The 19,881-nt window shown below is 42.5% G+C and overlaps 1 protein-coding gene across 4 annotated transcripts in view; it reads right to left on the minus strand.

Moving 5' to 3' along the window:
* Window positions 1-19,881, minus strand: part of MYCBPAP (MYCBP associated protein) — a 670,648-nt gene that overhangs the window by 437,662 nt on the left and 213,105 nt on the right. The gene's annotated exons all lie outside the window — the stretch shown is intronic.

Genomic DNA, 19,881 nt, shown 5'->3' on the forward strand with positions numbered 1-19,881 from the left:
ATAACTTGTTTCTTAGTGCATGTGCTTCCTTTATGTTGTGTAAGTTGACTGTATTCAGTTTCTAAGCCGCAGGGGCACAAACCTGCCAGTTCTTTGCAAGAGAAAGTTGCACATGGGCTGTTATTCCTTTGCTCGACCTCACAGGGTTTACAGAGGAGGAAATGAGGGAGTGTGGCCACATTTCTAGGAGGCAAAGTTGAAGATAAGAAATGAAAGGTCATCAGTGGACCTTCAAAGGATCTGCCAGGGCTGGTATTTGAGAGAGGAATCTATATATTTGCAATCTGTGCTCTAGTGCAGTGGTTCCCAACCTTTTGATTTCTGTGGACCCCCACTTTAACATTAATGGAACCCAGGAACCCCCACTGAATCATCATTGGAATCCGGGGACCCCCGCTTGAGTCATTACTGGAAGCTGGGGACCTAATTTGTCGATATTTGTTAATATTTTTTTATTTTCCAGGCCCTCGCGGACCCCCTGAGAAGGCTTCACGGACCCCCAGGGGTCCCCGGACCACAGGTTGGGAACCACTGCTCTAGTGAGCCTACGATCAGAGGATACAACACTAGTTTAGGTGCAACAAACCTTGCCATTCAGTAGGAAGAGTCCAATGTAAATAGGCTAAAATAAGAGCAGCCCAGTTGTTTTTAACAATACTAGTGTAAATATTCAAAAAGCTTAAACTGACAACTGAGAGTAGCATATACTTGCCATAAAGGAGAGAGTGTTGTGGGTGTGGGAATCACAGCTGGGAGTTCCTCTCTATCTATACTAGGTGCTATACAAATTAGTATTTCTGTGAGAAGAAACGGATTAGACGGAGACAGGCATGCTTCATGTTTTTTGATTGTGAACCTTGAAAACACACAAATATTTTGAAGTGGGAGAGAAAGCTGTGTGCGGCTGAACGGCTACTGAGACCAGACTGAAACACAGCTGGAAGTATGCAGAAAAAGGCAGACCCATGCAGGTTTGCATGGCGGAGGACTTGGGTGTAGATCAAACCTGCCTTGCACTGTAGATGGAAATGTGACTTACCCTCAAAAAACGTGTGTTTATTCTACAAGTGGTTCAGTGTCAAGACTGATCCCCTGGTAGGCTCAACTGGACAACCATCAAAAAGCACACAAGGTCTCCTTCTTTTGAAGCAGACCACCTGAGCAGGTCTGGCACTGGAATTGCTGGAGATTTGTTTTGGGGACTGAAACATGAGTGACATTACTACATTACACTCATTGTGAACTATTATCTCAAGAGAGTACTCTCCAGAAGACTTTGGAGATAATGACAAAGACTGGACTGGAAGCTAAGAAGGAAGGAAGGGAGTGCTGTCTACTGGTTTTGGTCAGAAGTGGAAAGACCAGAGACACTGCCGTGGAAGAGCAAGCCAGAGACACCCCTAAAGCAACTCTGAAGTGTGAAAGCTGTGGCATGTCTCTCCAAGACAATTATGATCCAGTCCTTTCAGCCTGACTGAAGGATAGAGACAGCCTGGAGCTGGGAGTCCTGCTGTGTGGCTGCAGTGAGAAAAAGCTAGTGTGTACTGTGCAGGAACTTCCATTTACTGCCCATGCAGAATGGAGGAGCCATGGGGACTGGAAATGTCACTTGAGGAAGCTTTACAACTTCAGTGACTGATTCAAGTTTTGTAGTTTTGGTCTTACTTTAGTCCCAAAATACTTTTTGTCTGTACTAAAGTGGTCTGCGAACTTTACTGAGCGGTTTCTTGATGCAAGTGTTGTGCCGGTACTATTGATCCTTAACACACATTCTCTGAATTTGCTTTCTGCCTCGGTCCAGAGGGTACACAAGGCTATCCTAGAGAAACAGTATTCACCTAACTAGGAGCTGATTTTGCAGAGTGGTGGTAAAATTTGGCCCTAAGAACAGCCCAACTTTCTACAGTTATCCACTGTACTTAATGATCTTTATACCTTTTACTGTATGAGTGATGAGTGTCTTAACAACTCAATGTGGCCTACATAGTCTGTGCATTTCAACCTACCATAGGACTCAACACTCTGTAGTACTCAACAATATCTTCTAGGCAATATTATTTAGAGAGTCAGAAGGATATGGTACTAACATACTAATATGCTTATTAATATTATTCATTTTGATGAATATTAATGTGCAGAAAATGCCTTTATTGATTTCAGTACATTCATTTAACCAAGTGGATCACATTTCAGTAGTACTTTTTCAGAAACTTCTTTTTATTAGGGCATATTTGTGCTAAGACATCAAAGGTCATTTAAGCACCCAAAAAAACTGCATTAATACTGTGTAAAACAAAATAGGTTAACTTATACCATTTTCTTTTTAAACAATAACACCCATTCACCCACCAATATGGAGATCCTTCGATGATTAAGGGGTTACTAAAACAGACTCTCCATGCAGGTCTGATTTGTTCTGTGATGTCATAGCCTTCCATACCTACTCACTGTTCCTCTCAGGGATTCTCTCTGCCAGGCAAAGTATTCACTTTCTCAACAAAGGCCAAGCTGTTTAGTTATTTTGCATTGACAGATCGTATAGTTAGAGAGTACTCCGTTGGTGCTCTCCAATGTGGCAATATATGTTTCAAATGTTGTTATGTCACGAGAGATGTATTCTTCAACCCTTGGGTGTGTGGTCCAGATATGAATTTGCCCTTTGTTATGCAAGTATGTAAGTTACCCACATCCTCCCTCTTTTCAATTCTGCAGTCAACATAACAGTCACGAGGCATTGATGGAGAGGGCAATATCATCACTGGCTGAGTTTTAGTGATTCGAGGCTAGTATCTCTAGCAATGTTCCAGGTATATTATTATAGTAACAATGCAGTGGACCTGCACTTTGGAGAGTCACACAATGTCCCACAAGTATTCCCAGACACCACTTGGTCCTTATGGGGCCAGTACTTTGCTGATTTCATCATTTGACTATTTCCTTTTTCCTACCAGGTAAATTCCATCAGTGCTTTTATCAAGGATATACATGTATTTGAGCGTAACTGAATAAGGAGTGCCTGAAACATGTACAAAAACTTGAAGGTTACAGACATTTGTATAGCCTAGATACATCTGGGCCAAGTACCTTGTAGGTTATGCCGTCAAAACAGATCTTATTTAATGCTAGACACCAATGAGGTGACATTGGCCTTACCAAAGTCTGCAATGCAAAAAGCAATATGGACCAAGGTATATCAAGATCTTTAGTGGCCTTAAGTTTGCCTCTCAACACCAAAGTAATTCTTTCTCAAAGTGTTTCTCTAGAAATGTCTGGTTAATCATTAGTATTTATAATATTTGTTTATAGTTTGAGCAGCCTAAACAGCACCAACTATCTCTGGGTGTCTCATTTATGTCTCTTATCCGTGCCTCCAACAGGGCATGATCTACAAAGTTATACTTCCTATGCCTGCCTATTCAACCAGGCCAATAAACATCTACAATAGGAAGATTATGTGAATTCTAAAAAGTGTGGTATACGTGGGAGTAGAAGGGAAAGTCTTTCTCTTCTGGTGTGATAGGCTCCATGTATCAATCAGCCTTATGTCTTGCAACGTTTCTGTGGTATCTGGAAATATAATGCCATGTAAGGCATCTTTGTGCCTGGATCTGTCAAAGACTTTATCATTTCCCTGGTTGCAGTCACCACCAATAATAATCTTCCCCTTCACAAACCTCAGCAGTTTCTGTGAAGTTGTCTGCATAAACCCTTTTGTGTCCCTTATTAGTAGTGCAGCTTTCTGCTACAGTAAACATCTCTGAAACTAAAACTGCATTTCACAATAACCTTTTCATCCTGAAGTTCTTCCAGTATTACAGCTCCCAGGATATTCCTGATGAGGATCATGAAATCCACAGTTATCAGCTGAGGCAAATAATTTGAAATCATAGTTTTGAGGTTTATATCCCTCATTGCTCCCTTTAGAAAATAAGTTACTTACCTGTAACTGTGGTTCTCCGGTATTGGTATCTTTCATAGATTCACATGCTTGAATCATTCCCCGTTGTCGAACTGAGAGTCCCATGGTATATAGAAAGCAGTAAAAAATAAATTGTCTTTTTTCTCTTTTTTTTGTTTTCATTGTAGTCAATGGCAAAAATACATCGACTTTCCTAGCTTATTAGCTTCATTAGGAAAGGCCCACAAGTTCAGCCAATCAGGCGAGACACCCCTTTAGAACCTTCAGCACAGAGGCTTAGTCTCTCAGATTTTCTCGCACTAGTGACCTCATGAGACAAAAGAGGTGAGCCCCCATGGGGAGGAGGGTGGGTCGCATGTGAATCTATGAAAGATACCAATACTGGAGAACCACAGTTACAGGTAAGTAACTTATTTTCTTCTCCAGTATTGGGGTATCTTATATAGATTCACATGCTTGAATCAGAATAGTCAGCAGTACAAGAAGATGTGTAAGTTCTGCAATTATCAGAAAAACATCTTTCTTTACATTTCTTTATATATTAACTTACATAGGTAGTTAGATATCCTTATCAATATCTAAAAACATACACATACATCTACTTTATCTATATATAAGATAAATATCAGTGTGGGAATAACATTCGAGGATGGTGGGTAAAGAAGATTATTGGCTCACCTTATGCAAATAAATTGCGCAACACTGCTTGTCCTACCGCGGCATCCATCATGTCAGTAGCATCCAGTCAGTAGTGTTGAGTAAAGGTGTGGGCACGAGTCCAAGTTGCCGCTCTGCAGATCTGGTTCAGTGGCACTCCTGCAAATAGAGCTGCTGATGTAGACATCGCTCTAGTGGAATGTGCCTTGACATTGGATGATAGCGGTCTTCCCGCTAGCTGGTGGCAGAATTGTACGGCAGAAGAGATCCAGCGTGCTATGGTTTGTTTGGAAACAGCATTGCCGCTAGTGACTTGGCCATAGCTAATAAACAGCTGTTCAGCTTTACGAAAGCTGCTAGTCCTCTGTATGGAGAATTTCAGACATTGTTTAATGTCTAGGGAATGTAATGCTCGCTATGCTGGAGTTCGAGGATCCAGAAAAAATGTATTCAAAACCACCAGTTCATTCAAATGAAAATTCGAAGGAACCTTGAGAATGAATTTTGGGTAGGTTCTCAGAATGACCATATCTGATTTAAATTGCAGAAAGGGTGGTGAGACTGTGAATACTTGGATGTCGCTAACCCTCTTCGCTGAAGTGAGGGCCAGAAGGAGAGCCGTTTTCCAAGAGATGTATTTCAGGGCTGCTTTGTGAATAGGCTCAAATGGATGCTTCATCAATTGGGACAGCACAATATTCAAATGCGAGGAAGGTGGAGGACGCTGAATTGGAGGAAACATCCTGAACAAGCCTTTTAGAAATTGTATTTTTATTCTGGATGACCATAAAGATGGTAATACTGACGTCCGGCGGGAACAAGATATGGCAGCTAGGTGGACCTTAATAGACGAATGGGAGAGACCTGAATTTGCTAAGTATAACAGGTATGGAAGGATCTGTTCTGGAGAAGACTTCAGAGGATGAACATTAGAAGTTTTGCACCATATGCAGAACCTTTTCCACTTGAGTTTGTACGTCTGATTTGCAGACTGGGCTCTGGCACAGGCAAGCACTTAACAGTCTGAAGGGAGATCTAAGCCGTCAAACTCATAGAATTCAGGAGCCAGGCCGATAATCGAAGAGAAGTCGGGTAGGAATGACAGACTTGCCCCTGATTCATCGTTAGCAAGTCTGGTGTTGGTCTCAGCCGCATGTGAGGCTGTTCCGAGAGGAGTTGAAGCTCTGTGAACCAAAACTGTCGCGCCCATTTGGGAGCGATCAATAGAAGCCGGCATGGTTCCCTCTTCATCTTCTGCAGAAGTCTCGGGATGAGCGGGAGCGGGGGAAAAGCGTAGGCATAAATCCCTGACCATTCCCCTTTGACCCTCTCTGCGGTTGCCAGTTTGCGAAGTGTTGGCATTTTTTGTTCTCTCTTGTCGCAAACAGATCCAGACTGGGTTTGCCCCAACGACGAAAGAGGTGGTCGAGAATCGTCTGATTGAGTTCCCATTCGTGACAGGTGGTTCGAGTTCGGCTTAAGGCATCCGCCCAAGTGTTGGAAACGCCCGGAAGATGTTCCGCTCTGATTGATATCTAATGCCGAAGCACCCAATGCCATAGTTCCTGTGTCTGCAGAGACAGCGCCTGTGACCTTGTACCCCCCTGCTTGTTGAGGTAATGCATGACTGTGGTGTTGTCGGTCTTTATCAACACCGAGGAACCTCTGATCTTGGTGAGGAAGGCTTTGAGTGCCAAGAAAACTGCTTTTAATTCCAATATGTTTATGTGGAGAGCTGATTCCTGTGTAGACCATCTTCCTCTCACAGGTAGGTCCTGTAAATGTGTGCCCCATCCCTCCAAGGACGCATCCGTTGTTATAATGTGCACTGGTTTGTCTTTCAGGAAGGCGAGACCCTCTGAGACGAGAGGGGTGTCCTTCCACCACTTTAGGGCTTGCCTCGCTGGTGGAGTTATTTGAACTACATCATTGAAAGATCCTTCTATTTGCCTCCATTGAATGTCCAATTGTTGCTGAAGTGTTCTCATGTGGAGACGACAGTTTGCTATCAACGGAATGTATGAAGAAAGCATCCCCAGAAAAGACTTGTATGTCCGAACAGAAGCGGACTTTCTTCTGCTGAGATGGGTCGCTAGATCTTGAAGTCTTTTCTGTCTGTCGTGCGAAGCAAGAGCTCTCGCTTGTTTCGTGTCCAAGACGGCTCCTAGAAAGGTGATGTTCTGCAAAGGGTCTAGTTGAGACTTTGGGTAATTTACTGTTAAGCCTAATGTCTTGAAGAGAGATAAGCATGTTCTTGTGTCCCTGGCCGCTTTTAACACTGTTCGCGCTTTTATTAGCCAGTCGTCTAAGTACGGGAATACCTGAATCCCTCGCTGCCTGAGGTAGGCTGCAACTGGTGCCAAGACTTTGGTGAAAACTCTTGGGGCCGATCTGAGGCCAAAAGGTAACACTCTGAACTGATAATGGGTGCCTGCAACCTTGAACCGTAAGAATTTCCTGTGACTGGGGTGAATGGGGATGTGGAAATACGTGTCCTGGATGTCTAAGGACGCCATGAAATCTCCTTGGCTGAGTAAGCGTAAGACATCTTGAAGGGAGATTATGCGAAATGATTGCTTTTTGAGGAATTTGTTCAGAGAACGAAGGTCTAAAATAGGTCTCCAGTCTCCTGTCTTTTTCTGTATAAGGAAGAAGCGAGAGTAGAAGCCTGCTCCCCTCTGATTCCTTGGTACGATCTCTATTGCTCCCTTGTCTATCAAGATGCCAATCTGCACTAGGAGTTTCTTTAGATGGGTAGGTGGGGGTCCCTTTGGTGGTGCTTGAGGGGAAGGCTGATGGAATTCTAGTGTGTGTCCCTTGCTGACAATACCGAGGACCCATTTGTCTGATGTAATCTGGGACAACTGGTGAAGGAAATTGAAATTCTGTCCCCTATCAGAGTGTTGGAATAGGGGTTGGGTGCAGGCAACTGATGAAGTTTTCTTGCTGCTTCTTTGGCCTTGTAAGCAGATTGTCCTCTTGAGGTTTGCCGAAAGTGTGTAGATGGTGGTTGTCGATAAGTATGCGGCTGCTGCTGACCAATGGTGGAACGAAATTGGCCTTGGTAGGATGAATATTGGCGGTACTGGTGTGAGCCGCCTCTGTAAGAATAGAGGCCTCTTCCTCTCGCTCCTCGAAAGGGCTGTCTTCTGAACTGTAATGTACCCAGGGATCTGGCTGTTGCGGTGTCTGTTTTGATGGATTGCAAAGCATCATCAATATGCTTACCGAATAACAGTTCACCATCATAGGGTATGTCTAAGATCTTTATATGCACCTCTGGGCAAAACGATATAGCTTTCAGTCACCCCTGATGTCTGAGTACAGCCGCCCCGGCTAACTGGCGGAAACCTGTAGACGAGACATCGATGGCACAATCTATCATCTCAGCCAAGATCTTCTCACCCTCCTGTAATATCTTGCGCCCCTCCGCTCTGCTATCCTCAGGCAGTAGGTCTATAAACTGTGATATGTCTGACCACATTTAACGGTCGTATCTTCCCAGGATTGCCAGGGAATTCGCTGCTCTGACCATGGTGGCTGACATAGTCGAGAATTTCTTACCAATTTAATCTAACCGGCGCCCCTCCCTATCCGGTGGTGCAGTCAAAGGTGAGGACGGATTCCTGGACCTACGCTGAGCTGCCTGGGATATCACGGAGTCCGGCTTAGGGTGACTAACCAAGCAAGCTGGTGAGTTATCTGGTGCCTTGTACTTCTTTTCGAGGCTTGGTAGCACCGCTGGTATTGAAGACGGGGTCTGCATGACCTTAAGCCCTTCATCCCAAATAAAGTCTACAATAGGTATTGCTCTTACTGACTTTCTAGTGTCCTCCTTGAAATCATAGAGGAAACAGTGTGACTGCTTGGATGTTATTGGCAGTTGAAATCTTTTTGCTGCTCTCTCCATTACACTGTGGAAACCACCAATGTCTTGCGGTGGAGAGTCGACCGGTGGTGTAGAAGGGGATGGCGTCAGAATCTGATAGCCATCCCATTCCTAAATTAGCAAGTCAGAGTCTTGTATTTCGGCTTCCTCTTCTTCATCATCTGACGAAGGTGGATCAATATCCTGGCCAGATGATGGGACTGGAATGGGTCCCCTAGAATCCGATGGCTGAATGGGAGTGCTCAGCGGTGTGGGTGGATGTTGCACCGGAGTAGTTGAGCAAGGTGGAGGAAATCTAGTGTAATAATCTTGCATCATCTGCTGAAGGTTGGCATTCAAGGAGACAGGCATCTGGATAGTTTTTTCCTGTTGCAACTCCTGAGGTTCTGTCTGACTCTGCGCCTGTTGTTGTAAATAGAATTGATCACTATCCTCTTCATCATCTTTCTCCTGACATTTAATGCACTGTTCTGAAGGACTACACGCCACCGGGAAAAAGCCGTCATCTGAATATATATCGTCCTCTTCCTCATCATCAGCAAACAGATGTTGTGGGGGTGCTGGTAGCACCTTACTAGATGATGTATGAGAGGTGAGTAGATTTACTTCTTATTGGCAGAATCCTTAGATGCAAGAAAGGAGATCCTCCATATTATTTGGTTGAAGACTCAGAAAATTGAGCCGTCGATGGGGCTGTCGTCGACGGTGCGGTCATCGGTGGTGTTGTCGTCGACGGTGCGGGCGTCGACGGAGCTGTCGGCAATGGTCGACAGAGATGGTGCCGTCGTCGCTGCGGCTGACAGTGGAATCATCGACGATGAGCTTTGCAGCTTACTTGTTGATGTCGACGGTGTGTGCATCAATGATAGAGACATCACCTTCTTCCCTGTCGACAGTCTGTTTGAAATCTTGATGGTCTGAGCAGGTGAGGGACCTTATTATAAACTCATCGACGTTATGGTAGACGCTGACAACGAAGAAGTCATAATCATTGGAAACGACGGAGCTGTAAATGTGGCCGTCGCTGTAGTCGTCGATGAAGCAAAGCCTGTCGTCGACGGTGTGGAAATCTTGGATGTCAACAGTGGTAGGGAACTTGAAGATTTCTTGAACTTCTTTGATGTGGTAGCTGGAGTAGATGGCTCAGAACGAACGTTACCACTATCTTCCCTGGAAGTTGATGATGTTCCTCAGTTCACACCTTAAACACATGCAGCTTTTTGGCTGACTTACTGGTTTTGGGGGAGGAGCTCTCCACAGACCTCTTCCTTTTCTTTGAGGCCACTGAAGCATCACTGTCCTCCTCCTCAGACAAAGTCTCTCTGGACTTCCACTTTTGTAGTCAAAGCAGGAGCCTGGCTTCTCTGTCTCTGAGAGTCTTACTAGGAAATGTTCTGCAGATCTTGCAATCCTTGACTTTATGTTCAGGATGTAGACAGTAGATACAGTCCTTGTGAGGGTTTTCACAATGAAGTCTTAATTTCCCACAGGTACCACAAGGTCTAAATAAACCTTTTCTAGCTGTAGACATGATGGAGAAAGAACTACAGCCAAGCTAAGAATGAAAAGCTGAATAATATCTCCTGAAGAGAAAGTAAACTGAGCAGAGCTCAGGGAGACTCCCTTACACACGACGTGCAGTAGAAAATCTGAGAGACTGAGCCTCTGTGCTGAGGGTTCTAAAGGGGTGGTCTCGCCTGATTGGCTGAACTTTGGGCCTTTCCTAATGAAGCTAACAAGCTAGTAAAGTGGATGTATTTTTGTCACTGACTACAATGAAAAAAAAAGAGAAAAAAGACAATTTCTTTTTTACTGCTTTCTATTTACCGTGGAACTCCCACTTCGACGACAGGGAATGATTCAAGCATGTGAATCTATGAAAGATACCCCAATACTGGAGAACATATATGTTTCACTTGCAAGAGAACTAAGTCCGCTAGATCATATTCCAATTTACCACATACCCTTGTATGCTTGCCTCCAACAAGATCTTCAACATATGAAGTAACAGCATTTATCTACTGGTTTAAATAGAACATTGGGTGTAAGGTGATTTTCAGGGCAACAAACCTAAGGAGGGGTTGATAGCTCAAGGTTAATTTGACATATAGTTCCCCGTCAGTAATAGGCAAGGTGGCCCTCTCCAAGTTGGTTATTTGTCACCAAACCAGTGGTAATACCTGGCAAATATTTAAAGACGTACACTCCTTGTTAATAGCTCTAATATGGGAAGCTGGGAGACCAAGAGTTGACCTTACAAAACTGCAACTAACGGTGACTGATGGCAGAGTGACTGTTCTAGATTTTGAAAGAAATTACTGGCAACAGTATGCAACTCGTAGCACTCTGTGTGAACCTAGCCACAACCCTTGAAACCCAATTTGTTTTGGAATGAGTGGCACTAACAGAAATAATGTTTGGAAATAAAGGGCCTGATTTATAGTTGGCAGATGGGGTTACTCCGTGACAGATATCCCATCCGCCATCTTATGATGTCCATAAGATATAATGGAATTGTAATACCACAGACAGGATATCCGTTGTGATGGCGAGACCCCATCCACCAAACTCTAAATCAGACTCAGAGTTTGCAGGAGAAAAGGTCACACACTCACATATAAAACTATTGAACATAGAAAAGTAATGTTGGGAGAGATGCCTTAATAAAAATGGATCCTGAGTGTGGTGCCAACTCTACCATAATAGTCCCTTCCAAGATTCCAGTTACTAACCAAGTCGACTATCAACATGGGTATGGGTGGGCTTGGTGCTTTGTAGGACTTTACAAAAGCAGCAGATTAGATTTGTATTACTGTGGTATAGTGCATTGTACTGCATAACATACCTAAGGACCACTCAGCTACACATAGAACCCTTAAAAAAGCATCTATGTTCACATGGAATAAAGACCTGTCAGAAACACTAAAACATGACATACTAGATATACTGCTGATAATTTGATCCATTGGCAAGTGTGTGTGATATTGCTATGCTGTGCGTATGTTAGTAGCTTTTCAGAAATGAGAATATAATAGGACATGGATTTTAGACCGAAAGTGACTGATATGGAAAGGGCAACAGCCCTAAGGTATCCACCAATAGTATCCAGAAATGTCTGATTTGAACTACCACTATATAATTACCCACACCTCACTAACCTTACACATAGATGATTGGAATACACAAGATTGTAACTTCCTTAACTATTGCTTGCAAAACCTTTTATACCTGAAGCCATTACAAAGACCTTGTGGAAAGATACTTTGTCCCATGGATACATTTGGAGGTTGACGGAGGTCGCAGCTGCAACCCCTGGCTTGTTCTCTGTGACCCCTGCCACTGTCTTTGCGACCTTGGTCTCAGCGGTGGCACATTCACTGTCTGTGTGTGCGAGTGAAAGTGGATTTCAAAGAGCGTGTGGTGTCAATTCCGCTACCCTTGGCATTTCAGTGAATTGACATCCGTGCTTTGTCCCATTCAGAAGTTTCACGCAGTGCATATCCAGGTGCAATCTGCTTAGAAGCCAAAAGGCAAAACTCATTGACTGCATGCTGTGGAGCAGAATATTACCTAGCATCCTGGATGGGATAAACATCCAACACAGAAACCTCTGCTTCCTCTCAAAATAGGAGAAGCAGGTCTTTACGTCATCACTAGTGCAATCTGTTGCAGCCAATGAGGATGATATTTTTGTGTTGTTTCAGCTCGATTGTTTGGGCTAAAAACGATATGGCAAAATGGTGATATGAGTTTCCTAACAAGTCCATCAAACCAGCACTCCCATTGTGGATTGACTGTGGGAACTTAAATGCAAAGTTTTCCTACTTTGCATTTCTTGCAGTAACAAAGTATTGAGAATAAAAAGTTATTTACCTGTAATCTTAGATCACTTTCAGAGGAATTCTTATTAAAGTCATAAGAACTGTTTTTTTTTTTTTTTTTTACTTCAACACACTTTTCTACCGGGAAGCGTTGCACAGATGTACATGCATAAGTTTTTGTATATTTTTGGTAAAGTGTTCCAGGATCCCAAGCATCAGCAGGACAATTCAGTGCTTATGACTACAGATAAGGAATTCCCTGGAAGAGAATTGGCTATCCCCTCAGAGTAAAGACATATTCCAGCACATACATCCAATATAACTCATGCAGCAAAGAGTAGCCCAGGATATCACTCAGGTTATTCTAGGAGGTATCTGCTAGACTGTTTTTGCTTCGTGATCTGGAGACCTGAGAATACACTATCAGGTCATCAAGAAGCCATCATCAAAATCTATAAACCTTTAATAGAAAGAATCCTCAATCTTGCATGCTTGATCAGTTGTGGTATATGAATAGCGAATCAAGATGGAGTTTACTGTTAATGTGAACAGGAAGGACTCCATATAGACCGGACTTATAAACATCTGGTATTCACCGCCAAGATACCCTTCGGAGTGAACGTGTGCTTTACAAATGCACTTGTTATGTTATGTTATTTACATGGTGAATCTGTCCATGTTAGCAATTTGTGTGATATTTAATTTGCACTTTAAGTTGATAGTCTCAGCATGTTCTCTATTTGGCTCCATCATGGAACAGCAACAGAGCTGTTATAAACAGACTAAGGGTAGGGGAAGGGCGCACAATATTACTCTGGAAACGTTGGATTAATACAATACTGACTAACATTATATTATTATCAAGATAGGTAGATGTGAAATTAAACATAGTACATCTTTACTTTCCTATATCTAATTACCTTAATGAAGTAGTGGTAGTCGATAATGTGGATGAAGCATTTTTAGAACTAGGATATTGTGACATATATATATATATATATATATATATATATATATTCACACTCAGTTTTTCCTCCCAGCTTTCCATTCTGTAGAACCACTGATCTTCCAGATACTTCTTGAGAGGCCATCAAGTGTAGTCTGGCATTCAGATTATGTAAACATAAAATGCAACGAAGATCAGAATAGAAGAATCTTGCCTGTTTGCTAGGAGAGTTATTTTGTGATGTGCAAGAATTTTAGATGAATGGGTGATGGCTTGCCTTTTGAAGGAAAGTCAAAGTACATTATTACATTGGCATGAATGAACATTGATTTGTAAGCTTACGTAGAGCCTTCAGTTGTGCTATATTTTGAATGTGGTCTTCTGATAGTCCATTAAGTTCTGACCAAGCAGCCCTATAAGTGAAGGATGGCTAATGGCTTCTGATATCTACATGAGCCCATTACTACTGCCAAATACTTGAAAAATGTGCATTTGCTGGCTTCAAATCAAATCATAAGACTGTACTCGTAGTTCCAGTTGCATATTTTTCCATCTCAGAAATTTAGTTTATCCACAACTGATATACAAATTACTTTTGCCTCAGGTGGATTGTTTCTGTCTTTACTAATAAAAAACAAGCTCTGATATTTGTCTGGGTAGTTTGCCAGCAGGATGAATAAATCTGTTGATGGGAGAACCCTCTATCACAATTTCTGAGCAGGATTATGGGAATCTTCATCTCTAGTACCATTATTGTGTCATCAGTGTTCATCTTTTGCATATTTGTATCCCCATATTATTGGAAGAGTGTGCTCCCTGAGAAAGACAGGTCATGAATTTTCTGCTGAGCGTTCAAAAAGTGAGAAGTGAGGTTCAAGCAAGAACATCTCAAGACTACAATACAGCTGAAATAATTACCTGGACAGAAGTGATTACTGCTTTCTTCAACATCTTGGGAAATCCTCTCACCTATCTATAGAGAGAAGGACTGCAAACTACTCCATTAATCCGCTTGAGAAGGTAATGGATCTTGCTTCACTGAGAGGTATAGCCAAAGTTTGCCATTTCTGCATGGTCTAACATGGCAGAGCAGCTATCACCAGACAATTATGTGAGTATCACTAGGAAGTGGCTCTGGCTCTGCCCACATGTTGGGAGCCAGGAGTACGTGTCTCAGTTGGGCAAAGGTTGTGTGCTTCCACAAAAAAGTGCTTGCCATCCACACCGCTGTTATCATTTTGTTTATTTAAACAGCTGCCTGAGGTTGAACTTTTAAAGCCCACAAACGACATTGTAATGCACTTAATCTGTTTTAGATAACTAGATAATTTATGTTGTTTTACTCTGGTGGCTGCACAGATGGGAGTAGGGCAGTTATTGACCTACATGGATTATTAGGTCTGGCTCGACAGTGGGTTCATAAGCAAGATCTCCTGCCATTGCCAATGCCTGTTTTATTCAGTTACTCAATCCGTCTGCTGTCTTTATCTGGATGCACAGATGATGGTGTGAAATTTCCTGCTGGCTTTCAAGACACTTACAGAATCAACAGACTTTTCACTCAGCAACAGAGTGGCTTTCAGGATCCTGCCTCTTGTTCAAACCTATTGTCAACAATGCTGTACACAGAGTGGGCTTTAGGTCAGCCCCTTGTTTATGACTGGGTGCCTTTGTAGTCCATCACAGTTCTCCGATCCTTATTCAGTGGTGCTTCACCTGTTTTTGCAGTTGCTCCACACATGGCGCATTGCTGCTTCCCTTTGCTTCTGACTGGATGAGTTGTATGCCTCCACTGTTGTCCAATCAGCATTCTCTTTGCTCTCTTTTTTTTCACATGCTCGTTTTATCATCTGCCCACCCTGATTTCCTATTTTAGTTCCATTCTTGTACCACTCGTCCGTTGCTCCTCTGCAAATTTATATGTTATTTTAGTTGAACACTTGTCCCACTCGTCCATTGCTCCTCTGCACTGTACAAGTGGTTGTACTCCGGGTATGAAATGATTAGCTTGAGCTTCACGACGCACACCACTCTGGAAAGGTTGTTCTACAACCATGACTGATAAACAAAGGTGTCTCTTCCTCCCATTCATCAGAAAGGTATGCTCAAATCTGATCTTTTCAAATACTCGCTTTAAAAAACTCCTTGGCATGTCAATGGCATCAAATGCCTCAATCTGAGTGCTTGCAACTAAATTCTACCTCATGTTACTCACCTTTGGATTAGTAGCAACTGCCACTTGTTTTGCAAGGGCAAATTTTAGCTATTTGTCTTCTGTAAAGGAAAGGAAATGTACATGCATTCTACGTAACTGACAGAAACACCAATTCTGAAATCACTTCTCAGTACGGTGGTTCTGAAAACAGCTCAAGTAAATCCATGAATATTTCCTTTTCCCTTTGACACCTCTGCACTGTGAACCATTCTTTTCTCGACCTACAAAAGTTCTCAACTATAAAGCAACACAGATAGAACTTGTGCTTCAAGTTCTTCTTAGAGTGCTAATGGTGGAGGCACCCACCACCACACCTAAGAAATCAAACCTCCTCAAGCCCCTAAACAAGTAGGTAGCCTTCAGATTTAAGGAAGTGATCATGCTAGGAACAAGTGTGTGTTAAGGCAATGCCCAACTTCCTCAAATGAGGTAGAACAAAATATCTAATTGGAGTTAGATTTACCTATGTCAAACAAAATCACCTTAGGAGTCTGGCAATTTAAGACAAGCATATTTTTAGGTCTCATCTGAGATTGTGCATGTACTGTCGATTGCAAGGTATTCTGTTAACTAAAGGGGCCTGGAGACAGCCATTGCTTACCATTTGTTGGCTTCTTTGTCACTCTATTTTGCTGACTTCTGGTTGGACAGCGGGTGCTGGTTTCACTTTCTCGTTGTTTGGTTCTCCATTCTGTGGGGCACTGACTAGTATGGATTGTTTCCTTTTGATTAGTGTCCTTCCACTGCTCATGTTGGAATTCAGGATTTTTTTATTTTATCTTTCTGCATCACTGTTGTTGTTACTTGTTCCCTGTGTCATTGCTTTCCCAGTGTTTTTTGTCCCCTCCTGGGTCGTTGTTTGGCCTGTAGTTGTTGCTTCCCCCTGTCAGTATGACGTTGTTTGCCCCATGGCTCTCCCGAATTGTTGCTGTCCCCTTTGTTGCCTGCTTGTAGTTCCTTCCCTCAGTCGGCATCTGCTTTGGGGGCACCCAATTACTACTACTACGACTATTAAAAGCATAAAAATGCCTTTGTTAGTAGGAGCAGGAAAAGTGTCAGGACTCAACTTTTTGTTCAGCCTGTGGCTTCAAGAATAAGTGTAATGGAGCTGCGCCGTAGACCATCACTACGGAACACGTAAAGCACACTGAACATGCGGAGGCTAATTAATATGGGATATATATATATGTATATATATATATATATATAATAAGAAAAAAATCTTATAAATTTTGCCAGATCTAGGTAAAGAAAAGTTACATTGTTATTATTTTATTTTTATGGTAAAAGAAATGTCTGTTTAGGAAATTAGGTTTATTTTATATACTTTATAAGTTACAAATGTTCTCATTACTTTGTTAGTATTAGTACTTAAGATAGTATAAATACTAGGGAGAAAAAAATGGATTGGCAAGTGGTTGGACGATGTACTTGTCGGTGTTTCCGTGTTTTACTCATAGTCACCTGCTTGCTTTTATTGTGTTTTATCAGTTAATATAGTTATTGCAATACATGCCTTTTTATATAAGATGCAGTTACTTCAATAAATACTTATTCAACTGCATTCTGCCTCTGTTGTCATTGCCTATATGAGACTTTCGGTAACTAAGAGAAGGGGACGGGATATGATCGATCACGATTCCCCTGTGGAGTCTTCCTTGTCATGCGCCCGGTTGCCACAATCATTTCGTCCAGAGATGAGGCGCTGCTAGTTAGCCGGAGAACCCGAATTAGGCCAACAGGCGTCATGTGGTGTGGAATTACACTTAGTACCCACAATCCATGTGATCCTGTCTCCCAAATCCAGTAGCCTCATTAGCAGAATGAGAACCTACGTGACACCACCACTAAACTCAACAAGTCCTTATCCATGTCCAACGGTTCCATATCAGCTCTTGATCGACAGAATCAAATGTAGATTTAAATTCCATGAAGAGCGAAAGCAGGTGACCTGTTTTGTTGGTAGAAATTGTTTGCAAAAATGCAGGGGTTAAACAGTGATCCAGTGTGGATACTTGTTTGAAGAAATGTGCGCGATTGGTGGGAAGAGTTTGAACATCTTTACCTGATTTATATTTTTAGTTATGCTTCTACCTAGCTACTCTGATGATGGGTTAGGAGAGGCCATAAATTAAAGGCACCAGAGATCTTCGCAGTGATTTTGCCAGTAAAATATGATTTTTGTGGCCAATGGCAACTTCCTCGTCCATCAATTCATGGTAGCCTATTAATAGTAAGCAAGAACTATTCTCACGGGAATCCTTTCAGGGGACTGTTATCTATATCCATATCTGGTACCAGATCTTTTCATCAGATTTCTCTCATCCTACGGTAAAATGAACTCTTCAGAGTTCTTCAGAAGGCTTCAGTGATGACAAAGAATGGGCATCTGGCTATTGATTCCCGCTGCAGTGTTAGAAGTTACACTGTCTCTTTTCTTTGAATGTCCACCCTCTGACACTGCTGGCTTGTATGAGGAGGGTGAACTCAAGCTAAAGCGATGGATCAAAATCGATGGCGCCACAATTAGAAGCCAAAGTTAATGGAAAATCCACTCACCTAGAGGGAGAAACTCATGACTTTTAATGTCTCACCTTGAATGCCGAAGTGATGATAGGAGGCAGGAATGACAGTGATAACACCTTTTCTAGAAGAGTACCTGAAACATGTTATTTTCTCTTTTGTTGAAGGTCCAGATTATCTCTCATATGAGGTCCCTTCTGTCCCATAACCTTTATATGGCATGCAGCATCTACTGCCCAATTTTGCATTTTTCAATACTGAGACACTATAGAAGACAAACTGCATAAGCTGCATGTTTCCTTGTGCAACACTTGGTTTAACCACCGCAGTGGTCATTATTCACAAGAGCCGCCTGAAAGTGCAACTCAGGGGGAACGCCGCTGTTTATATAAAAATGAGAACAAAGCCATCTGTTCCTCTCATTCATTCAACCTGTAACTCCTGTCCTCCAGTATTGGCATCTTTCATAAATTCACATGCTTGAATCATTCCCAGTTGCCGAAGTGGGAGTCCCATGGTATCATCGCAAGCAGTATATATCAGTATAATAGACTGTAAAGGGAATGCAAAGTTCAGCTGAATAGCCTATCTATGTCCTTTTTAAAAAAGGTCAAACATTGAACAATGACCAATCAGGTGAAAGCACCCATTAGAACATTGCCAACAGAGGCATCTTGCCTCAGGTTTTCTAAGCACCAGTGGGATAGACCTCACTGGCCAAGAAGAAGAGCCTCCAAGGGGAGGAGGATGGGTTGCATGTGAAACTATGAAAGATACCAATCCTGGAGAATGGGAGTTACAGGTAAGTAAAAAATTCTTTCTACAGTGTTGGGGTATCTTTCATAGATTGACATGTTTAAATCAGAGTAGTTAGCAGTGAAATATATTGTAACCAAATACATATGCATATGGTAGCGGATGGTGGGTACAATATTTTATGGCCATGTTCGATGAGATCTAGGACCCATTGGTCCATAGTTATGTTGGCCTAATGATGTAGGTACTGGGAAATTGTGCCACCAAAAGGGAATTGAGTAGGAGTTGTAGCTGGTACACTGATGTTGTCACTGTTTTTAGTGTTGTCTCTGGTTGACGTAGGTTGTCTTCTCTTGATTGCTGTTCAGCATAGGCTACTGACGGAGGCGCTCTGTAGGGTTGATCTTGTTAGTAAGTGGGCCAAAAGGACTTCTGGTATGTTTGGGGTTGGTATCTCTGATAACCTCCGTGGTGAGTTTAGAAGCCACGGCCACACACTCCACAAAAAGGTGGTCTACGGTATTGGTGGGTTCCATGATAACAAAGCTGTCTCTGTGTCAGTCTTTACTGCTTGCAGTAAAGACAACAAAGAATCGCCATCGAAAGGCATGTTTAGTATTTTTGTCTGCACGTCAGGGTGAAATGATGTAGCCTTAAGCCAACCCTGGCACTGAAGAACAGCATATCCCGCCAACTGCCAGAAGCCTATGGATGCTATATCCATAGCACCATAGCACAATCGATGATTTCAGAGGCCACTTTTTCACCCTCCTGTAAAATCCATGTAGCCTCAGTTTTCTTATCCTCTGGCGGAAAATCCAGGTATGTAGCAATCTCTGACCACATTTGGCGTTCATATCAGCCTAGGATGGCCAGAGAATTTGTGTCTCAGACAGTTGTTCCTGACATCCCTGTGAATTTGTTGCCTATATTGTCCAACGGCCTGCCCTCTTTATCTTTATCAGGTGGAGAAGTGATAGGAATAGAAGGGTTTTTGGACCTACGATGCACAGCCTGAGTGATGACAGAATCAGGTTTAGGATGTCCGTTAAGCACGCTGGGAAATCAACTGCTACTTTGTACTTCTTGTCAATTCTGAAAAAAACAGCTGTGACAGTCGCTGGGGTTTTCATGATTTTTATGCCTTCTACCCAT

The sequence above is a fragment of the Pleurodeles waltl genome, chromosome 7, assembly GCF_031143425.1.
Source record: "Pleurodeles waltl isolate 20211129_DDA chromosome 7, aPleWal1.hap1.20221129, whole genome shotgun sequence".
NCBI classification, from domain to species: domain Eukaryota; kingdom Metazoa; phylum Chordata; class Amphibia; order Caudata; family Salamandridae; genus Pleurodeles; species Pleurodeles waltl.